This window comes from Giraffa tippelskirchi, chromosome 7, assembly GCF_054371585.1.
Source record: "Giraffa tippelskirchi isolate mGirTip1 chromosome 7, T2T-mGirTip1v1.2.pri, whole genome shotgun sequence".
In the NCBI taxonomy this organism is placed as follows: Eukaryota; Metazoa; Chordata; class Mammalia; order Artiodactyla; family Giraffidae; genus Giraffa; species Giraffa tippelskirchi.
This window is the reverse complement of record NC_137281.1, coordinates 40,963,701-40,977,753: the sequence shown is the minus strand read 5'-3', so window position 1 is coordinate 40,977,753 and position 14,053 is coordinate 40,963,701. Positions and strand designations below refer to the sequence as shown.

The 14,053-nt window shown below is 41.5% G+C and overlaps 2 long non-coding RNA genes across 2 annotated transcripts; one reads left to right on the top strand and one right to left on the bottom strand.

Annotated features, from left to right (window-relative positions):
• Window positions 1-631: 631 nt before the first annotated feature.
• Window positions 632-5,221, bottom strand: LOC145515052 (uncharacterized). Its single transcript, XR_014060652.1, has 2 exons — window positions 5,128-5,221; window positions 632-2,221 (listed from the first exon to the last, which is right to left on the bottom strand). It is a non-coding gene; the product is annotated as an uncharacterized LOC145515052 (long non-coding RNA).
• Window positions 5,222-5,284: 63 nt separating this feature from the next.
• LOC145515051 (uncharacterized) lies at window positions 5,285-13,458 on the top strand. Its single transcript, XR_014060651.1, has 4 exons — window positions 5,285-5,453; window positions 11,044-11,153; window positions 11,594-11,800; window positions 11,887-13,458. It is a non-coding gene; the product is annotated as an uncharacterized LOC145515051 (long non-coding RNA).
• The last annotated feature ends 595 nt before the right edge of the window (window positions 13,459-14,053 follow it).

Below are 14,053 nucleotides of genomic sequence, written 5' to 3'. Positions count from 1 at the left end.
ATCTGAACCAGGTTTTTTGTCATCCTCCAAAACAGCCTGCTGAGCTTAAAGAATTACAGTATTTGATCCAAATAACCCAGGAAGACGCCACATGCATTTATGTGTTATAAAAACAGAGGCTCCTAGAATAGCATGCTTAGAAATTAAAGATGGCAGACATCTACAGGTCATTGGTGGTGCTGTACAGTTTGGTTAAATGCCTGGCACTTTTACAGAATTTCTTTTAATATTTCCAGTTTTACTATCTCAGCCACACCTATTAGAAAAGTCCATTCACATCTTCTATGCAGACTTATTGGGAAGGTCATGGCCTCATTTGAGCTTATGTCAGTTCCTTGTCTTGACTTTAGTTCTCAGAACATTTTCTAGAGCATTGCCAAGTTACTCCTTTTGAACAACAACGAAAATAACACTTTAATGTGAATACTTACCCAGAAGGTGTTTCACCGAAGCAGTTTACAACATACCAAAAAGTTGGAAAATGTCTGAATGTTTCAAAACAAAGGAGTGATTAAATAAGCTTTTGTATGTCCATGATACACAATACTAAGCTGCCATTAAGAATGATATAGATGCAAATTTATCAATTGCAAGTAATGACTACAATAAAGACTCAAAAGTAACAAAAGGATATTATGAAATAGTATGTATTTTCAGCCCTGAATTTTGTAAGAAATGGTTGCTGAATGCTGAGATTATGAATGTCTTTGACTTTTCTTTTTCTATTATCTACACTTTCTAATTTGTCTATACTGAACATGTAGTGTTTTGTTATAAACAGAAAAAAAAAATCATTTTAACAAGAATGAAAAAAAAAACCTTAGTCATTTTTTTTTCTTTAATTTTAACGTCTGGTTAAGAGTGGTCAAACTCCCTGAGTTCATTCAAAGACGGCCACCGAGATAGGAACTTTACAAATCAATATTTACCTTCCTGATCACCACAGCGTGTGCTAATTGATAACCCCACTGAAGAATTTTTTGGAGTTGAATTGCCAAAGCCACAGTAGGGGGTCTTGCCTGCTTTAGTAAAAGCGTCTTCTAGTTTTGTTAATTCTAGTTACATATTCTGTGTTCTGACTCTTTCCAGCCTTGGCAGGTTTGTGCCCCATTTAAGCAACTGATATCCAGGTGCAGGCCAGGTAAATATCTGTCCCCAAAGCTCCGCAAAGGCAGGGTTGCAGTCCTCAGGCTGCTGGCAAACCCAAACCCTCACTTCGTGGACAGAAGAGAAAGCTTCCCCTCTGAGGTTACCCCATGGGATTGAAGGATCTCTCCTGTGTTCCCCTAAGCTTTTGTTTATATTCCTTCAAACAAAGGCTCAGAAAGCCACCCTGTCAGAAAGGTGTGTCCGGCCGTGAGCCTTTCTCCAGCACTGCTGTGCTGTGTGTAATGTAATTCTTTCCCCTGGCCCTCACACCCTCTTTCTAAAAACCCAACTGATTACAAGTGTTGTTAAAAGTTACTGAACTAGAAAAACCAACCACACTGTGGTTGTTTCGTCGCTAATTACAGACGGTACTGTGTCGGGAACAATTGTTCTGGTACCTCCATGCTTCTCTGATGCTCCATCAGAAAGTGGGCTGTTTCTCTTTGGCCATTCATAAGAAAAGATTACTGACAATCCAGAAACTTCTATCAGCTTTCTTTTCTATCCCAAACTAATATGAAGCCATTTTTCAAGTATCAGCTTTTCAACACAAGTCTTCAGCAGATGACTTTGTGTCATGAAAACCAACGCAACAGATTGGATCCTGAAGTGTGTGCTCTCTCCTGATCATATTCCAGGGAAGGATATTGTCTGAGGATGGTTTGAGGGGAGGATGGAAGAGGCCAGTGTTGTTCAGAATGTTCCCGTTTGGAGCAGGAGCCCGTAAGTTAACACCATGGATTCTTCTCCTTGTCATTTTCCCGTGCGTGTTTCATGGTTAAGCAGCTTAGCAGGCTCTAGCCGCTGGGTCTGCTGCCATATTCAGAAAATCAGAATGAATTGGCTGGAGAAAACAAGCTGGATTGACATAATTCATGGTATGACTCTCCTGAGATGAGTCAGAAGGTATTTTTATTTTGTAACCACTCGAAAGAACCTGCATTATCAATAACACAAAAATGCCGCTCACGTGCTCCATGTAGACCAACCTTATTTGACATGTTCATCAACCTCCAAGCCTTTAAGATGCCAGGCCACCCTTTTTGTGGCAGTCGTCAGCCTCAGGTGATTGCTGAAAGAAGACAGAGAGAGAGAAAGGAAAAGCTCTGTAATCCTCCCACTAAGTTTGGGAGAGATGTGGAAAATGGGAAAACACCTGGTCTCACGCTTGCTCTGTGTTTGTTGTGGAAACAATCTGTTCATATTTAATGAGAAATGACATAAGAAAGCGTTTGTGGCTATCACTCTAGCCACACTTGATCTCCAGAGTTGAACTTTCTCAGGTCTGAATGTAACTTCAGGATTTAAGAAGGAAATGTCCTGTACAAAAGAAAATCAAGCTTACTGAGATAAAGATTGCCCACAGAACTGGGCCTGTGACCATCATACCAGGGACATCTTGTCGTTGTGCCAAGCCTCCATCTTTTCAGAACACTCCATTCTTGCCAAAGGGCCAACATCTTATAAAATGCTTTAAAAACATTGTATTTTAACAATGCCGAGCAGCAAAACGGTTTGCTTTTAATGGCCATCTGTACAAAGTCTCTTTTTATTTAGGAAAATCTATTTTAAATTAAATATCATAAGCCCACGAGCCATAGCAAACAATATTTTTGACCATATGCTCCAAATTAATATGCCAAACATTGGAACCTCTATTTTCTTCATAGAAAGGGGCCCCACCCTGATGTGGGGATGGGGAGCCTGGAGGGTAGGAATTTTCAATAAGGGCCCGAGGATAGGATGATGGCAAGGAACCAGCGCCAGCCTTCGCAGCTTTAACCTTCTTCTGAATTATCTCAACACAGACCCACTTCCCTTTTAAGAAAGAAATTCCCTTTGGTCCATTTTTCTCCCTTGTCTGGAAACCTCATACCCAGGAATCCTAGCAATGCTGGCCACACTTTAGATGACTTGGTAAAGTTGCTGTAATTCCTTTCATCTGTTGCTTGCTTCATTCCTGGGTGATAGGGTTTGAAAACCAGTTCCTTTCATCAGGTGTTGGGCAGAAATGGAAACAAGGGGCTGAGGTCCTAGTGTGGGCTACTTTGCCCACTGCCTCCAGGGGACGTCCCTCCTTGCCCTCCTCCAATTCCTTCTGTAACTCTTCCATGCATGAAGGTCAAAGAGAAACAAGGCTTTCTTGGGAGCCTGAGCCCCATGGCCACCAAGAATGCGATGAGCTGTGTGGTCCTCGACAAGGTAGGGAAATTAAGAGGATTCATGTAGGAGGGGGCTGGCTGCCTTTTGTCTTTGCAAAGGGAGCATTTGATTGAGGACTGGTTTCCTGGGAGCTAAGGTGCCCTAAACCTGAGCATGAATATCTGATCCTTTATAAGATCTTAGGGCTGGGCTGCATGTGCCTGGCACCTCTCCTGCAGGGGTGGTCACACCAGGAGCTGCTTCAGGCTCTGAGTTTTTTGTGTGGAGACTTAAAAATCCTCCAGTACGAGATTTGACTTTTTTGTTCCTGCTGCCCATGCTCCCTCCTTCCAGTAACTCCTTCCTCCTGTATCCCTTTCTCCCATCTTACCCTGTTTCCTCTGTTTTTTACCTGCTTTTCTTTCCCCTCACTTTCTTGAGTCTCTTGTCTATGCAACCTTGGGTGTTACTATAATTAATCTCAATATCTAGGATTATTGGTGACATTTTGATACCCACCAGGCACCATCCAATTTATAAGCATCATCATCAAACCTTACCACGGGGACTTGGCGATCCTCACCTCCTTTTTAGAGAAAATGGATTCTGAGTGAGGTCAGGTGAAATGCCTGAGATTACACACACCACCGTAGGAAGTTCTGTGGGGTTCCAAAGTCCATATTCTTTCTCCCACTGTTTAATGATAGTCACATTCCATGTTTGATCTCTTTCTTTGTAAAATGAGTTTTATGGCTGCATAACATTATTGGGTCTTTCCAACTGGGCTGTTTATTCATCCATGCATATCCCCCTTAGCGCTCTCCCTGTACTCTGTTCTTCTAAGTTATAAATCATCTCCTGGGACACACAGCAGATGTGTTAGGAGGACAAGCTTTGGAGGAAGACAGAGCCGGGTCGAGTTCCAGGTCAGCAGTAAATAGTGGTTGCTGAGGTTTGATTTCATTTTCCCTTAAATGGGATATTGTGTGTGTGGAGGTGGGAAGTTGCTTAAAAATAGGACTTCCGTCTTATTGCTGATATGCAGATGACTGAGACATTAGGAGCTACATACCTTGCCAAGGCGTAGTACACAATTAGTACTAATTACTCCCTCTCAACCTCATCTTGAGACCTGCACCCCTTCACACTCCAACCTCATCAACTGTTCTCCTGTCTTTCAAGGTCCCAGGCTCTTCCTTGAACAAGAGTCTTTAGGCCCATTGTTATCTCTAACTTGACGTTTGCCTTTCTATCATTTTCCAGGGTTATATGCAAGGTTCTTTAGTTACAAGCAAAAGGAACAAATTTTGGTTAATTTAGGAAAGAATAAATTCCTCAAAAGGATATTCCTCAAAAGTCTGCAAAATTAAAAAGAACCCAACAGCCAGGCCATGGAAAAAAGGAAAATCAGGGCGGCTGTTTCAGTCTTTGTTTGTTGTTGTTTAGTCGCTAAGTTGTGTCTAACTCTTTTGCAACCCCATGGACTATAGCCCACCAGGCTCCTCTTCCATGGGATTCTTCAGGCAAGACTACTGGATTGGTGCCATTTACTCCTCCAGAGGATCTTCACGACCCAAGTATCAAACCTACGGCTCCTGCATTGGCAGGAGGATTCTTTGCCACTGAGCCACCAGGGAAGCTTTGTTGCCAGGTAATAAAGTGCCCCCAAACTCAATGGCATGAAACAAGAACAGTCCTTTATTTCACTTATGAATCTTCAACCTGGAGAGGGAAACCCCTCCATCTTGTGGGATATCAGCTGGCAAGGCCCAGATGGGAGCTGGAGGTCCCACTTTCAATATGGCTCCGTCACATGGCTGGTAGCTGAGAACTCACCTGAACGGGGGAGCTAGGAGCCTTGGTTCCTTCCCACAGGCTCTTGAGCTTCTTTACAGTATGCCTAGGCTTTTGGTGCTGGCTTCACTGTGATGAGCCTGGAACATAGAGGGTTCTGGAAGACAAGTAGCTAGGTTCCATGGTGGCTAGGTTCCAAGGAGCCCAAGAGAGCCAGCTGGATGTTATATTGCCTTTTGGGATGTAGCCTCAGAAATCACAGAGCATCATTTCCATTAGTCATAGGGCCACTCACTCAGATTAAGAGGGGGAGAACAGCCCTACATCTCAAATGGAGCAGGATCAAAGTCACATTGTAAGAAGAACAGGTAGGAGTGGAGATACTACTGCGGTAATCTCTGGAAAACAAAATACGTCTCAGCTTCTCCAGGGAAGTTTCACAGTTCTGTGTATTGTCATCCGTGAGCTCAGCATCTATTGCTGGTGTTCTTTTGTGTTTGATTTAAACTCAGCTTCTAGGAGGGAGAGTCTGATTGGCCTCGGTTGTGTCATGTGACTTCCCATGGTCTTTAGATTGGAAGGTGTGATGGGGATGCCCTCTGGGATCACAGGACGTGAGAGAGGTCAGTTCTGCAACGGAAGAAGTACTGAGGAGGTCAAAACAACTTATGTCCACTCCCCCTACTTAATGCTCAGTTTAAAGGTCACTTAGGAAGGAGGATGTCCCTGAATCTCTTCTATTGAAGAATGCATCTCTGCTCAGAGTTATCTCATATTATAAAATCTTCATTATTTTGCTAGAGCTACTGTAACAAAGTACCACAAACTGGTGGCTTCTACTACAGAAATGTATTGTCCCACAGTTCTGGGGACTAGAAGTCCAAAATCAAGGTCATTCAGGTTGGTTCCTACTGAGGAAGAATCTGTACCATGCCTCTCCTCTAGCTTCTGGAGGTTGGCTAGTAAACGTTGATGTTTTATGCTTGTAGATGCATCATCCTGATCTCCAACTTCATGTTCACCTGGCATTATCCCTACTCTCATGTCTGTGTTAAAATTCCTCTTTTAAAATAAGAACACCTGCCATATTGGATGAGGGACATCCTACTTCAGTATGATCTCATCCTAACTAATTATAACTTCAGTGCTTCTGTGACTTTATAAGGTCACATTCTTGGGGCTTCAGAATGAAGCTAGGACTTCAATATGAATTTTGGAGGGATGTAATCCAACCCATAGCAAATTTATATAGACAGAAACAAAGCAAATAATATTGCAAGTGCAGTATTGTAAACATGTATTTATCCATACATATCCTGGTCAGGTTGAAACCTTTTCCCATATTTATTTCATATTTCTTTTGTAAGGAAACAAAATGTTATAAAGTTGAAGTCCCTGTGTATCCCTCCCCAATTCCATCCCCCTCTCTCCCTCCTCAGAAGTCACCATCATGAGGAATATGTATGCATCATTTCTATGCATGTTTTGACATCTGAAAAGGACCTAATATGCAGTATGAGAGAATCCAATATGCAATATTTTGAAATTTTTAAAAACCTTACTATAAATGGTTTCAGTCTCTTTGTGCCCTGTTAAGATTTATCCATGTGAATACATACAGCCTTTGCTCATTTTTATCTACTGTATAATATTCTAGTCTATGAATGTAAAGTAATATATTCATCCATAATGGCCATTTAGGTTGTTTCCACAAATCACACTGAAACAAACCCTCTTGGACTTGTCTCCATGAACATCCAAGTGGGAGTTTCTCTAGGGTTCCTGTACATCTTCAACTTTTCTAAATTTTGCCAAGTCACGCTTCAAAATGGTGATCCCATCTTATACCCCTACTGGTGATATCTGAGAGTTGCCAGGCTCTACCTCTCCACTCGCACTTGATATCATCAGAGATTAGAACATTTGTCAAATGTATAATTGTTTTAATTTGATTTGTCTTTCCCTGATAATTCTGGAGGTTGAACATCTTTTCATGTATTTACTAATTGTTATAATTTCAACCTGTTTATCATTAATCTTATCCAGTTAACATTCTTGGCTCTTTAGACTTTCTGGATAGGAATCCTTGTCAGTTAGGTGCATTGACAATATCATCTCATTCTCTTTTATGCCCATTCTCTCCTCTAGTGTCCACAATTCTTCCCCTTTTTTCCTCAGATCCCACCTCGAAGTCTTACCTAGTATTTCCCAAAGTATATTTCTCAGTATTTAAATCCTTGAAACAGCTCACAACAAAAGGGATCTGTGATCAATTAAGTTTGGGGGAAAATTGCATGCTATACACTGTACATTTGGCATGTTAAAGGCCCTGAAAGGTCCTGCTGAGAGAAACCTGTTAAACTTTCTCACACCCAATGCTTGTCGTTTAACTACAGAGTCTTCTTTTGAGTAAAACTTACAGTCATCTTGTAAAACTAGTATTTTCTTGAATAAATACCCTTGGATTATGGCAAAATTTTGATTAATTTCCAGAGCTCTAAAAAAGCTGATTTAGATAATTTTCTCTGTTACTTTTCTGCCTCATTGCTTTTATAGAAGAGCAGATTTCTGGATTCTTACCTTTCTGTAAGTCTTGTCTTTGAGAAAAAATATGTTCAGACACACTTAGACTAATGCTGACTTCTCCTTTTTGTGATACCATCCCTCAAAACTACATTCCTTTACTCTTCTCTTCTCAAATCTCTTTCCATTCAGGGTCTTTCTTCAATCAATTTGGGACTCCAGATTGCTTCCTAGTGTCCACACAAAATGACTGTAATTATGCAGAAAAGTAGTACATAGTTTTCGCTTTTCTAATTATATTATAAAGTTCAATACTTAAAATTTTTTTTTAAGTTTATTTACTTTTTTTTTTAAAGTTCAATATTTTTTAACACATTGGTTGTGTATTCCCAGTGTTTGTTAATAAGTGAGCTATTGGACTTCAGGAAACATTTTCCTGTAGAAACAATTTTTACAACAGAGTTGATCAAACTTTTATGTGCATGTAGAATCACCTGGGGGCCTGGTTAAATAGCAGATTCTGATTCAGTAAGCCTGGAAGGGAGGGGGCCTGTGGTTCTGCATTTCTAAGTGGAATACCCATGGATCACAATTTGGGTAGCCAAATTCTGTAAGGGTATTCACCATGCAAGTATTTTCTCTATGGGAAAATGCACTAGGTTGTTTTTTTTTTTTCTTTTAAATTTATATATTTGGCTATGCTCGGTCTTTGTTGCTACAAGAGATTTCTCTAGCTGTGGTGGGTGGGGGCTAATTTCTGGTGGTGGTTCATGGGCTTCTCACTGCGGTGGCTTCTCTTCTTGTGGAGCACTGGCTCCAGGGCACACGGGCACAGGGGATGGCACAGGTGCTTAGTTAACCCGCAGCAGGTGGGACCTTCCCAGACCAGGAATCAAACCTATGTTTCCCACACTGGTAGGTGGATTCTTTACCACTGGGCCACCAGGGAAGCCCTGCACTAAGTTCTAATGTGGGGACAATGTGTTCCTGATATACCAGTTATAGGGACAATACATGGGAAAAAAAGCTTCAGATTGCCATCAAAACTATAGGTCATCTGTGACAGAGGTTAAGAAGACTTGTATGGGTTGCTGTGTGAACCAATATTCAGATGGTCTTAATGCAAGAATTCCCAGTATTTGTAGCTGATTTTCACATTCACGTGAATGTGCTTCCTGGGAATCATTCCATCTAGCAAGACCCATCTCTGTGGTGAAATAAACAGTATCTTATGCACACCAAGGTTCTCAGAGCCTCTGGCATGGTGCTAAGGAGGGGCTGAAAGTGGGCTGAAGGTTTGATTCCTAGACTGGGACATCTGATGCCCTGGTGGTCCAGTGGTTAAGATTTCACCTGCTAATGTAGGAGACACAGGTTTGATCTCTGGTCCAGGGGGATTCACAAGCTGCAGAGCAACTAAGCCCGTGCGCTGCAACTACCAAGACAACGTGCAGCAACTACTGAAATTCCAATCCTCTAGAGCCCATGCTCCACAACGAGAGAAGCCGCCACAATGAGAAGCCCTCACACTGCAACTAGAGAGTACCCCCTACTCGCCACAACTAGAGAAAAACCTTCACAACAATTACGATCCAGCACAGTCAAAAAAATGAAATAGGATAGTAGGCTCTCCACTGACCTTAGAATAAACCCTGCTCATGGGCTGCCACACCCTATCTGACCCCGGCCTGTGTCTTTGACCTTCTCCCCTACCAGCCCCTCCTTTGCTCACGGCATGTGGACCCCCTGGGCTTTCTCTGTGCTCCTCAAATACCTTAAACTTTCACCCTTAAAAAGATCCCACTGGTTATTTTTCCTTGCTGTTTCAAGTCCCTAGGGAGATAGTGTCCCAGATCTTCACCATGCTGGCTCTCAGCTCAGATGTCCTCTCTCCAGGGAAGCATTTCATGACCTGTTCATCTGCCATTGATTGACTATCCTCTTTCTAGTCATTGCACTACTACTAACGTAAAAGATCATACATATGCATAGAGTGGAAGATATGTCCCCTTACCAGATTCCTATGCCTGGCTGGGGTGCCTACTCCCTAACTGCTGTGAGTTTTGACTGCTATTGGCCCACTCTGCACCCTTCTCTCAAGGCTCACTCTTGGTCAACAGGAGTCACCCAGCCCAAGGATGCAGAGGACACTATGACAGTGGACAATGACCCTACATGGCAGCTTGCAATCAATGACCAACCCGTTATTGTTTAGTTGCTAAGTTGTGTCTGATTCTTTGCAACACCATGGACTGTAGACCACCAGGCTCCTCTGTCGAAGGGATTTCCCAGGCAAGAATATTGGAGGGGATCTTCTCAACTCAGGGATCTAATCTGTGTCTCTTGTGTTAGCAGGCTGATTCTTTACCACTGAGCCACCTGAGAAGCCCACATAGGAAGCCCACATCCAAAAGCCCAGGCCTGGTGCAGTGCCTCAAATGTTGGTCACTCTTGAGGCTATGCAAGCTCTAAGGTTTCCCAGGACCAGGTTGAGGCTGGACTCAGTTTTGGTCACCTTCATCTCCTTCCCTCTTCTGCCCTCTACACCTCTTTATTAAGTTCCTGTAAGTCTCCTCTATGGAATCTTCAATAAATCTTCATAAGAATCCTCATCTCAGACCTTATTTCTAGAGAACTTAACTTGGACAATCTGTTTTCCCCACTAGATTCTAAACTCTAACCCTCCTACCTCCATGGGAGCAGAAAGTCAGTTTATTTTATTCATCCCCATTCTCAGCGCAATGTCTATTTCATAATAGATGCTCAATAAAGAAGCACTGAATAAATGCTGAATGAATAAATCTTGTTTTCCATAATCAGCTTCAGAGTAACCCTAACAATAGGGTTACAATCCATCCATCCACCCAACCCCACAAAAGGATATACTGGGCCGTATTAGAAACACGTGAATATGCCTTCCCATGAAGTGCACTGCAAGTTTGCTTCTCTTATTTTTATCCTTATGAAATGTGAACCCATAAAAAGCTGAGGGTGGGGTGGAGATGTCAAATCCCACCCCACAATACGCCTCCTTCAAGTATCTGATTACACAAAGTCCTCAAAGAATATGATTAATATAACTAAGCCATATTCACACTCTGACATTCTTCCCAGCCAAACACATATTTTAACCTCACCCAGTCCCTTTCAACAAATAAGCTGTTTTGAAAATGATTTCCAGGGCGATGTCTGTTGCCATAGGAATGACATTAAATGAAAAGGACAGAAAATATAGAGGGTGATAAACTGCTTGCTTGGATGACACACTTGACTTGGAAGCCTGTGTTCAAATGAGGCATACATGCCAAGATTTTTATGAAAGACAAAATTAAAATGTATCGCTATCAAGCTGTAACTGACAAGGTATTGTGTGGTGGGCTGTTAACATACTGCTCCATATATTCATTGTTTGTCATTTTACTGGCCCTGACAAAGGTCTCTCGGTGCTGTAAATCACACCATTAAATCTGCCACGAGCAACAGAGGCTGTTGGAAAGAAGAGAAAGAAAACGTGGTGATGAATCTCGGTTTCTGATACACGCCGGGTGAGTGATCCTGTCTTCCAAGGAGACTTCTCCCTTTGGGCTGACACTTTTATAAGTGTCAGATTGTTGGCTTTTGACCCCTTGAAAAGAGAAAAAAAAAAAAGAACAGCGAAAGCTTGGTCCCTCCCCCTACCCTGTTTCCAATTGCTTCTAATTCTGCTGTTTAAGAAAAATGCCCAGAAATTACTCCCCACCCCAGCTCTTTGTATGCTCTTTTGGGGTGCAAGATCTCAGAGACTCTGGGGTGCCCTGTGGGTGGCGCTCTGCTAGAGCTGGCTTTTGTTGGTTACTTGCGGGTGTGCTTGGCTTGTTGTTGCTGTTTAGTCGGTAAGTCGTGTCCAACTCTTTTGCGACCCCATGAACTGTAGCCCACCAGGCTTCTCTGCCCATGGGATTTCCCAGGCAAGAAAACTGGAGTGGGCTGCCATTTCCTTCTCCAGGGGATCTTCCTGACCCAGGGATCGAACCTGCATCTCCTGCATTGGCAGGCGGATTCTTTACCACTGAAGACCATGCTTGGGTTACCACGAGACTTTTCTCTACACTGGTTAAGACGTGTTTGTCCTGGAACTGGTAAATTTATAGTTTCTTCACACCTGCAGCTGCAGACCAAATGTGATGTGTGACACCAGTGACTGCAGAACAAGGTATCAAGCAACTTGGTACTGTCTCTCGGCTTCACTGAGCCTCAGAAGACTTGACTTCTTGACCTGACCCTTTCTCTTCTTTCCAGATGTTGATGACACAGAAACATTGCCTAGAAGCTGGCCAGTCTGAGTGCTAGGGTCGGGGGAAACTTGAAAAGTAAATCAAGATCTCTTCAAGGCAATGAGATGTGCGATTTGGGCAAGTTATTAAATCTCTGTGGACCATAGTTTTCCTCATCTGTTTAGAAAAAGGGGGTGTTGGATTTCAATTACTTCTAAATTATCTTCCAGGTCCAGTTTAGAATAAATTAAGGGACCAAGAGAGGCTGTCTGGGCCATTTGACTGCCTCTGGCAAAGGCTTGCCTGTATTATCCAGAATACATCTCAATCAGAGGAGAGTCTAAATGAAGGACAATCAGGCAATGTGGTGTTCTCGAAGGGGAAAAAAGGAAAAGAAAAAACACTACCTCCAGCATCTAAACTTGGGAGTGGGAAGATGAGAATTCAATCACTGGTTTGGAGTGGGAACAGTGTTTTCAAGATTCATTAAATATGACAGAGTTCCCTGCCAGTACATCTCTGTAATGTCTGCATTTATTTTTATAACACAAATGGATATTTTAGGCAATAGAGTTTAAAAGATCAGACAGCTTTCATCTACACACTTCGGTGCAGAATATTTTCTCCCAAAATCTTCTCTGCTAAGAACCACCTTTATGCTGTTTGAGGATCACCTTGTTCAAAAATTAAGAGGGTTTTTAACATTTTTGAGACATATAATTTTTGTTTTGTTCAGAATTCTATACATGCAGGCTTCAGATTGAGCAACCTATATATTGTTTGCAATAATCCTGTAATTATAGATTTGAGAGAATGTTAAAATTGCTTATAATTGGGAAAATTCTGACCGGTGAGCCGTGCCATTCTTTCATCAACTCCCTGTTATAAGCAAGCCCCACCCTAGCCTTCGAACTGCTTGGAGAGGCTCTTTTAAGATGCTCTTGTGATAAGAATAGACAAATAACAAAGTGTGAAGTTTATATTTGGAGTTTATCCCTAGGCCTTGGTTCTGTTTCTGTAGTTAATACTGATTTGCCACTTTTCCAGTGGAGTTAATCAGTGCTTGCTACTTAAGAGACCGGGTTCTAGAATCTGCCGTAGTTGAAGTCACAGCTCTATCATTTACTTGCTGTGTGACTTTGGGGGAGTCATTTCACCTCTCTGAGCTTTATTTTTCTCATCTCTAAGACATGGTCATTATGATTCAATGAGATAAAGCATGCTATACATGATTTACTACATAACAGGGGCATGATGAATCTTAAATACCATTAGTTATTATTATTATTCACTGTAATTCTAGAAAATTCATGCAATGTTTCAAAACTTTGATCTGTTCCACCTATAAAAAAGTAATGATACGTATGCTGTCAGTTTTACAAGACTGATATTAAACCAGCTGTAAAAACAGGACTCAAAACAATTTGAGATTTATGAAGTATAGATTAAAATAAAGAAGTGATGATTATTTTGATTTTATTCAGTCTTGTGTTCCAGACCAAGAAATCTTCAAGTGAGACAGAATGACAGCTTTAGTTACCACCAGATTCCTTGAAATTTTTTGAACATCATATAAAAGTACTAAGAGAAAAAAAAATGAGTTACATCTAATATCCACAACATTGGTCAATTAACAAAAGCTTGAATCTATGGTCTTTTTCCTTGTCAATTGTGGACAATTTTGTACTGAAAGTTAAATGAGATCTTGTATGTTAGTAGGAAAAGATCCAGATATGTGACATTTCTAATCCTTATGTAAATTAAAACTATTAATATTTTCCCAAGCTTAAGAAAGCTCCATCAAGGAAGATTACCTAAACCTATTTCACAGCATTGAAATATTCAAATATATTTAGAAAAATATAGAGTATTCAAATTTATTTTCTATTTTAAAAAGTAAATTCATATTCTATTTAGAACTTTTTAAAAAACCAATAAGAGATGAACATGTCAAAAGAAAAAAAAAGTGTGCAAAAGGATATATATTGGGTTGGCAAAAAATTTTGAATGAACTCTTTCAGTTCAGTTCAGTTCAGTTCAGTCGCTCAGTCGTGTCCGACTCTTTGCGACCCCATGAATTGTAGCACGCCAGGCCTCTCTGTCCATCACCAACTCCCGGAGTCTACCCAAACCCATGTCTATCGAGTCGGTTATGCCATCCAACCATCTCATCCTCTGTCGTCCCCTTCTCC